Source organism: Cryptomeria japonica, chromosome 5 (genome assembly GCF_030272615.1).
Source record: "Cryptomeria japonica chromosome 5, Sugi_1.0, whole genome shotgun sequence".
Taxonomy (NCBI): Eukaryota; Viridiplantae; Streptophyta; class Pinopsida; order Cupressales; family Cupressaceae; genus Cryptomeria; species Cryptomeria japonica.
The window spans coordinates 490,246,700-490,256,039 of record NC_081409.1 but is presented as its reverse complement, the minus strand read 5'-3'; positions in this window follow the sequence as shown (position 1 = coordinate 490,256,039).

Sequence of the window (9,340 nt, the reverse complement as noted above, 5' to 3'; positions counted from 1 at the left end):
AATTATAAGGATTGGGATCAACCTTGATTGTGTGAATTTCATTATATTAATTTGATTGTGTGATGAAGAGTAGAAGGGACTAGTCTCATAGCATGGATCCACGATCTACCTAGAAGAAGGTTATAAATTAAGATGGTTGGACATGACATATATAGGAGAAACCTTTAGCTCATTGCCTTCAGCACCAAAAAACAACAACACACAATCACACTACTTAACCACAACTTCACATAGCCTCATACAACTTCACAGAAAATAGATCCTCCTTTTTAATCCACTTGTTTCTATATACTCTTCATTACAATCATCCTTATTTATATTGATCTCTTGAATAAGAAACTTCCCAAGTTAGACAATTTTTTTTACTGGAACACAATTTGAGATAGGTCTATACTAAACATTCTGACGGTGGAAAGGAATCAAAAGTGGACCACACCACAATTCACTACCTCGATCAAAACAACACATTATCCATACACCACAATCATAAGAGAAAAAACAAAAACATTCAAGGTCAACCGTACCTAGAATGAACATATAGAAACCACAACTCTAGAGCACATCATCTCGTCTCCAATTAGGATATCAAAGATAAAGACATGAATAGCATAAATCCAAAATATTATCATCAGAACAATAAATGTGGAGAAATGCAAAACTCTACAAATATTGTTAAACATCATCATCACTAAACTAACTTATGGAGCACAAATTTTAGAGAACCAAATCAAAAGCATGACATCCCAAAGCAACTTCCAATAATATACAAAAACCTCATGACCACAACTAAAACATATCAGAAATACAGAGCATAAACCAATAATTGAAACAGATAATCATTATGTTGACATCAGTGACAACCATACTAACACACTATCAACTTCACATTTGCAACAATCTCCCCCTTTTTCATTTATGGAAACATTCATCAATGACAAACACAAACTCAAAATCATAAATCATCTCCAACAACCAACTCCACTCAAACTCTCCAATCTCTCCCCCTTTGACATCAAAGACAAAGGTGAGAGGAACCATCTTTAGATTTGACACAACTCCCCAAAGAGGAAGGCCCAAACATTAGTCCAGACTAAAATATGTAGGAAGTTCCCTAGACTAATGCACTTCTAAATGCACTAGTTCAAAATAGGAAGGGGTAAAACCCCTAACTTCAGTTGGAGATACTCAAAAGTATATTTTCACAAAGCTTTCGTAAATATATATGCAACTTGCTCTTTTTTAGGAACATATTCAAGTTTTACTTGATTTTCCAACACCTTCTCCCTTAAGAAATGATATCGAATAGAGATATGCTTTGTTTTGGAATGTAGTACTGGATTCTTAGATATATATCACACTTGTATTATCACACATGATTGAGATCGATTCATAAAATATCACACCAATATCCTTCAATGTTTGTTTCATCCAAAGTATATGAGTGCAACATGATGCAGATGCGATTTACTCAGCTTATACAATTGATAAACACACATAATCATACTTTTTACTTAACCATGCAACTAACTGGGAGCCAAGGAAAAATGTTCCACCACTGGTACTCTTTTTGTCTTCAACACTTCTTTCCCAATCTACATCCGTATAAGCTATGAGAGTAAAATTTGATCCTCTTGGATACCACATTCCAAAATCTTCTATACCTTTGAAATATCTAAAAAATTCTCTTTACTGTAACAACATGTGACTCTTTCGGATCTTTCTGAAATCTAGCTCCAAGAAAAACAACATATATGATATCCGGTCTGGTATCAGTTAGGTATAACAATCCTCCAATCATTGATCTGTACTTGCTTGCATCATTCTTAGATATTTATCATCATTAGTCAATTTGCATCCAATTGTCATAGGAGTACTTACTTATTTAGAATTTTCCAATCCAAACTTTTTCAACAACTCTCAAACATACTTTGACTGAGAAATAAAAATACCGATACTGTTTTGATTCACTTGTAATCCAAGGAAGAAGTTCAACTCACCAATCATAGAGATTTCAAATTCCTTTTACATTTCACCAGCAAACTTCTAGCACATGCCATCATTTCCTCCAAATATTGTCATCGACATATACAATAACAATTAGGATCTTGTTTGATTCAACTTTAAAATAAATATTGTTGTTGGCAGACCCTTTTTGAAAATCTTGATTCAATAAATACTTGTCTAGCCTTCCATACCTATCTCTAGTTGCTTGCTTCAACCCATACAACACCTTCTTCAATCTACAAATGATATCTATATCATTTGACAACTTAAGTCATTCTAATTGCTCAAATGTAGACTTATTTTAGTTTCACATTAAAAAATGTTGACTTCACATCCATCTAATAGAATTTAAAATCTTTACATGGTGCAAAAGCCAAAAATATCCTAATAGCTTCCATTCGAGCAACATGAGCATAAGTTTCTTCAAAATCAATGCCTTCAACCTGAGTGTAACCTTTGCATACCAATCTTTCCTTGTTTCTTACAACATGTCCATCTTCATCCAGCTTATTCTAGAACACCCACTTTGTTCCAATAACATTCGTATATGTCGGTCTATGGACTAATGCCCAAGTTTGATTCTTCTTAATTTGATCTAACTCTTCCTTCATAGCCTTCATCCAATTCTTATCATAACATCCTTCTTCAATTGTCTTAGGTTTAGCTTCAAAAAGTAAACAAAATAGAACTTCTTCAACAACTTTGCTTCTTGTAATAACACCTTTGTTCTTATCTCCTATAATTTGGTTCTCAGATTGATTCTTCTATACATACCTCGGGGTTTTGGATATAGTTGCCAGAGCAACCTAAGCTTCTTTTTGCTTTTCTTCTTCTCTATTCTTCTCTTCTTCTCCTTTTCCCCCGGACTCATTAGATTCATATCTTGCTTGTATAGTTGAGTATTTAGAAAAAAAATCCATCAACCTTCACATTTTCACTTTCAAAATTTTTATTCAATCTCTTATTGTAACATCAGTAAGCCTTGCTCTTTGTAGAATATCGTAGGAATATACCTTCTCTGTTGTCAAAGTTTTTGAGATTTGTTTCATCTCTCTGGATATAGCATTTACTTCCAAATACTTTGAAATACCTCACTGATGGAATCCTTCTATGCCATCACTCATATGATGTCTTCCCATATTTTTTCCTAAAAAGAACTTTATTAAGAGTGTATAGTGTAGTATGTATTGCTTCTCTCTAGTACACTTCTGGTAGGTTTTCTTCTTTTATTATAGTTCTTGCTACTTCTTGTATAATTTTGTTCATTCTTTCAACTACACCATTCTGCTAAGGTTTCCTTTGGGTAGACAAATATCTCATAATCCCATATTTTACACACAAAAAGTGTCAAATTCATCTAACACAAAACTCTCCTACTTTGTCTAATCTTAAGAATTTGATTCTTCTATCAACTTCATTCTCAACTCTAGCTTTGAATATCTAAAATTTTCTAATACCTCTGACTTTTCTCTTAAAAATGCAACCCATGTCATTCTAGAATGGTCATCAATTAAGAGCATAAAATACCTCTCACCTTGTAAACTCCTTGTTCTAGTCAAACCGCATAAATCTATGTGCACCAAATCTAACAGTTTGATAGAAGATTGTTCCCTTCCTTTGAGTGTTCCCTTTGTTTGTTTTCCCACTTGAAATTATTTGCAAACCCTATTATCCAATTTAGTTAGTCTCTATAAATCTCTCTCTTCACTAAATTTTCAAAATTAATGTGACATATCCTCTAGTTCCATAGCCAACTTTCATTGATCTATGATAATAAACAATGTCCTATAGCAGCCTCCAATTGATACATGTTCCCATTTGTCCTTTTTCCTATGGCAATAATAGTTTTGGATCTCTTCCGAATCTCACAACCACCATATTGAAAAATAAAATTGTAACCATTCTCGCACATTTGTCCAACACTTAAGAGATTATGATGTAATCCTTTCACATAGTAAACATTATCGGTGTTATGTTTTCCATCAAAAGTAATAGAACCAATTCCAACAATCTGTGCTATTTGATCATCTCCAAATCTAATGGAACCACCATCATATTTTTCAAGTTTTACAAACTTACTTTTGTCATCGGTCATATGGTTTGAACATCCACTATCAATCAACAATTCATTTCTATCTCTTCTAACATGAAATGCTAATGCAACAATTTCAACAACCTTAGATATCTCCTTATTATTGCTAGGTTTAAATTCATCTTTCTCTACCAAGAACAAACAATCACCATCTTCATACTGACTCATCATCTGAAATAGTAGCATCATCTTTAACATAGTAGGATTTCTTATTGAACTTCCTTTTTTTTCTATAAACTTTTGTTTTGTTCCTCTCTCTAGGCATCTAGATGCATAATGACCAATCTTTCCACACTTAAAACATTTAAGAGGTAACATACCTTTATGCTTTTTGGTTCCTCTCTTCAGTTTTCTTACAAAGTTTGCTTCCATTTCATCCAGGCTCTTATCATCTAAATATTCATGTAAAGCTTTTGTAGCTTTAAATGTTGTCTCAGTTTTTACTTTGTCTTTACCAAACTTCCTCATCTCGAATGCAGTCAAGGTGCCATACAACTGTTCTCTAGTGAATTTGGATAGATCATAAGTTTCTTCAATAGCTGAAATATTGTCACTATAATATTCTGGTAAATTCCTCATGATCTTCTCTATCACATCTGTAACATCCAAGGTACTGCCAATATCTCTGATCTCATTCAGTGCATTGTCAACCTTCTTAAAATAACTTGTTATGTCTTCACCTTCTTCCATCCTCAAGTTCTCATATCTTCCTTTGGCAATCTGCATCTTAGCTATCTTAACTCTATCATTTCCTTCATAGGTTTGTGTAAATCTTTTCCAAACTTCATAATAAATATTGAATGCAACAACCTTCACTAATTCAATTTTAGAAAGAGCACTGAAGATAGCATACCTTTCTCATTCATTCTCTTCAGAGGCTTCAATCTCATATGGGGTAGTAGTACCATTTGTCAGCATCACATATTTTGTCTCCATAGCTTTCCAATTCTTGTAACTTAGGGAAATCCAATATCCTTTGATCTTCACTCTCTAGAAATGAATAAGACTGAATCCTTCAAAGGTAGGAATAGTCAATTTATGTGCCATCAGATCTTCCTCAAGTAGTTAGTCTCACTTTCTAGGAACCAAATCTCGAATACCAATTGTTGAATATCCTAGACAACTAAGAGGGAGGGTGAATTAGTTGTCAATTAAAATATTTTACTTATTCCACAAAATTAGATCTTGTAAACAAACATTTGATAACTTAACCATAAATAGATATAAGCATGAAAGAGCACACACATGAAACATCCATAAGAAACATCAGATTATATGTGGAAAACCAAAGAAGGGAAAAACCATAGAGAATGTTAATTCTCAATTATGAAATAGTTGTTAGGGTGACACCTATTAAGGTGATTTTTACAAAAGGTGGATCACTGCCAGAATGCTCACTACGCATGGGCTCACTACCTAGAAGAAGAAAGAAAAATAAAGAATCCACTACTGAAGCACAACTGTGACAATGCTGCAATGTCAAAAGAAACCTTTGGCTCACTACCTCTAGTACCAAACAAAAACAACACACAATCAAAATTCTCAACCACAACTTCACATAACCTTGCACACATTCACAAAAAATAGATCTTCCTTTTCAATCCACTTGCTTCTATATGTTCTTCATTATAATCATCCTTATTTATATTGATCTCTTGAATAAGAAACTTCCCAAGTTGGCCAAAAATAATTCATCGAAACACAATTTTAGATAGGTCTACACTAAACATTCCACTGGTAGAAAGGAATGAGAAGTGGGCCACACCACAATGCACTACCTCGATCAAAACAACACATTATCCATATGCCACAATCACTGGAGAAAAAATAGAAACATTCAAGGTCAACCAAACCTAAAATTAACATATTAGCAACCATGACTCTGGAGCACATCATCACGTCCTAAATCGGGATATCAAAGATAAAAACATGAATAGCATAAATCCAAAATATTATCATCAAAACCATAAATGCAGGGAAATGTGAAACTTGCAAATATTATTAAACATCATCTCTAAAAAAAATCCGAAGCACCAAATCAAAAGCATGACATCCCAAAGCAACTTCCAACAATATACCAAAACCTCATGACCACTATGATGCATAAAAATGGAACCAAGTAACTAAGACCTAATCCCACTCTCATTTACACATAGTAAAATAGGAAAGAGCCTAGGGATATATCTCACTTTGACTACTTCTTGTAGGGAAGAGAGAGTCAATGAATATCTCTTAGGGTTTCTATTCCTTTGTTGTAATGAGGAGTAGATATGCAAAATATGATGTCACAATCAACTATGCTAGGAGATGAGAAATGAAGTACACACAAACTAAAAATGCTGATTTTATCCAAATTGAAACTGAGATACAAAAAGAAAGACTGAAAAATGGACTTAGAGGTGCACCTGCTGTTGAAAATTGATGAAGAATGGGCAGGACCAAGGCCTTGGGCACCTTGGTCCCTGTGCTGACAAGAGGCTGGAATTCTGGATCTGAGGTCCTGAGGGTCTGAGATGCAAATCTGGCATAGAAAACTGCAAAACCCTGTGGACCAAGGTGCGACACACTGGTCCTATCCCAAGGTGCCACGATTTGGTCTCTGTACTCTGAGAACAAATTTGGCACTGAGACTGTATCTGTGTCTTTCATCAGTCCCAAAATTCGTGCATCCACTGGATTCTTGTACCTGCACCTGCAACTTAAAAAAGGGTGTCTAGGTGGCTATATAGGGTTTTTCCTTAGTCAAACCCCTTGTTTTGGTGGTTTCCACCTCCACAAATAACCGACAATGTACTGAAAATGTGTATGCAAGATCCTAAATGAGAGAAATAAAGGATCTAGAGTTCTACCCTACACTTTGGAGAGAAAACCCTAAATGCTTGTAAATGTAAATGCAAATGCTTCAAATTACAAATGAACTAGAGATATAAAGCATAAATGTAAATCTAAAAATGAAGCTCATACAAAGACATGAAAATAACATGAAACCATACCAAACCCTACAGGAGAGGTACAAGCCTATCATCAGTTAGTGATCTCCTATTATTATTCAATGTCTTCAAAGCTCCTAATGGATGTTGAAAATGATTGATGTAGACTTGGTGAATGCTTGATTTGATATTGTAGAATTCACAAAACCCTGCACTTTCACTTCATAAGAGGCTCCTTCAATCGCTAGATCTTAGATCCTTCAAATGAGGAAAGGAAGGCTTTATGTAGGATACCCTAACTTTGTTTTGAGTCATAGGCCAACCTAGAAATAATATTTTCCGCCAATCTCTTGGATTTTAATATTAAAATACCACCAAAACATGCTTCCAAATCGGGGAGAAAAAGTTGGGACCAAGTAGGTACCTACTTGATTCGAACACACGGTCCAACCAACTTTTTGCCAAATTTTTGGGGAAGCAAGATATTGTGATTTTAGAGCGAATTCCAAGAGTATATGGGAATTTAAGATGTCTAGATATGCGAAATTGGGCCTTGAAGGTCGAAATAGGACATAATTATGGTATTTGATGAAATGATATATTGAGAGAATAGAATAAAAGGGGCACACTTAATATAAAAGGGCCCAATTTTATGATATGTAAAGGGATAAAAGAAGACTTTAGATTTAATTAAATTAATTAATTAAATACTTGAAGTCATTTTGAAATACAAAATGCAAACACACTAAGGCAGGTGCTAACCTAAGCGTGGAATTGTACCACCCAGTTAAGGGTGTACAATTTATGACACTACAACCACAACCACAACATATCAGAAATGTGGAGCACAAACCAATCACTGAAACATAGAATCAATATGTTGACATCAATGACAAACATACTAACATACCATCAACTTTATATTTGCAACAATCTTAGCTAAGATATCTTGATTTTTCTCAAAAATATTAGGTCCCTTATCAACACTTTGCATAAGATGAGGATGGGAGGAAGGGAAGTGAGAAGAATATTGGGATCCTTCTTTTCGACACAAGCATTAAATATGTGATGTATTTCAAAACTATATTTTTGTTCTAATTGTCTTTCCATATCACCTTGTTCACATATGTATTTTTTAACTTCTAGGATATTGGGAGGTTCCTTGTGCTTAGTCTTCTCATAACTAGAAACATGAATTGTATTGACTTAAGCTCTTTGTTCTTGAAGGATACATCTTTAGAAGGGAGAGAATCAAGGAAATTTCTAATGATTTAATCCTCTTCCCCCAAGGTGTCTTTATGGGTAAGATAATCTTTAGGAGAAGAACAAACATAACTCATTAATGCTTCATCTCTAGTGGGAAATTCATTGAAATGAAAAACTATTATGGTATCACTAGGAAAGGTAGCTACAATATCATCTACTTGCACCAAATGATCAACATGGGGTAGGAACATTTTAGGATAAACATCACTTTTCAAATATTTATCCTTAGGAGGCAAATATTTCAAAGAAGTGTTCACAACCCCTTCTTGCACCAATGTCCCCTCATTGGTAGGGCCAAAATTTGGGAGAGGGCAAATCATAGCTATGGAGGAAATAAATAGCTAAATTATCATCATATACATGAAAGGGAACATCATAAACATCTTTATGGGCAGGAAATACTTAGGGAGAAGGATTAGCAATGTCCATCAATACTTCTTATCTAGGAGAGGCACCATGTATGGAAGATAAAGTATCATTAAAGAAGGTGTTTATAATGTCAGATCCTCTTCCCCTAGGATATCCTTATGAGAAAGATGTATTTTAGGAGAAAGATCAACATCAATTTTCAAAACTTCATCCCTAAGAGGAAGAGTTTTAAATGAAGTGTTAATAATACCTTTTTGGACCAAATTATTCTCACAAACAAGAGAAGATTTAAGAGAAAAAATATTATGGTTCATTAGGGCCTCTTGTCCAGAAGGTAAAACTTGATAAAGAGGATTGCCAACCACATCAAATTATTTTATCACAAAATCTTCTTGATAAGTAGGATTGATAGAAGGTAAATGTTCATAAGGCAAATTAACATTCATGATAATATCCTTGTGATTTTTTGGAGATTCAAAGGATGATGTTGAGGTAAGGATGAAGTCATCAAGAGTTTCATCCAACCTCTCAAGGTTATCACTATTAAATGGCTTACACATTATGTTAATCAACCTTTGGCAAAATGATAGTTTAAAAGATTTAGGATAAAGGAAACCATCAAGAGCCTCCTTAAATTCTTCTTTACTATATACTTCCTTGAAAGGATAGTTGCCATAAG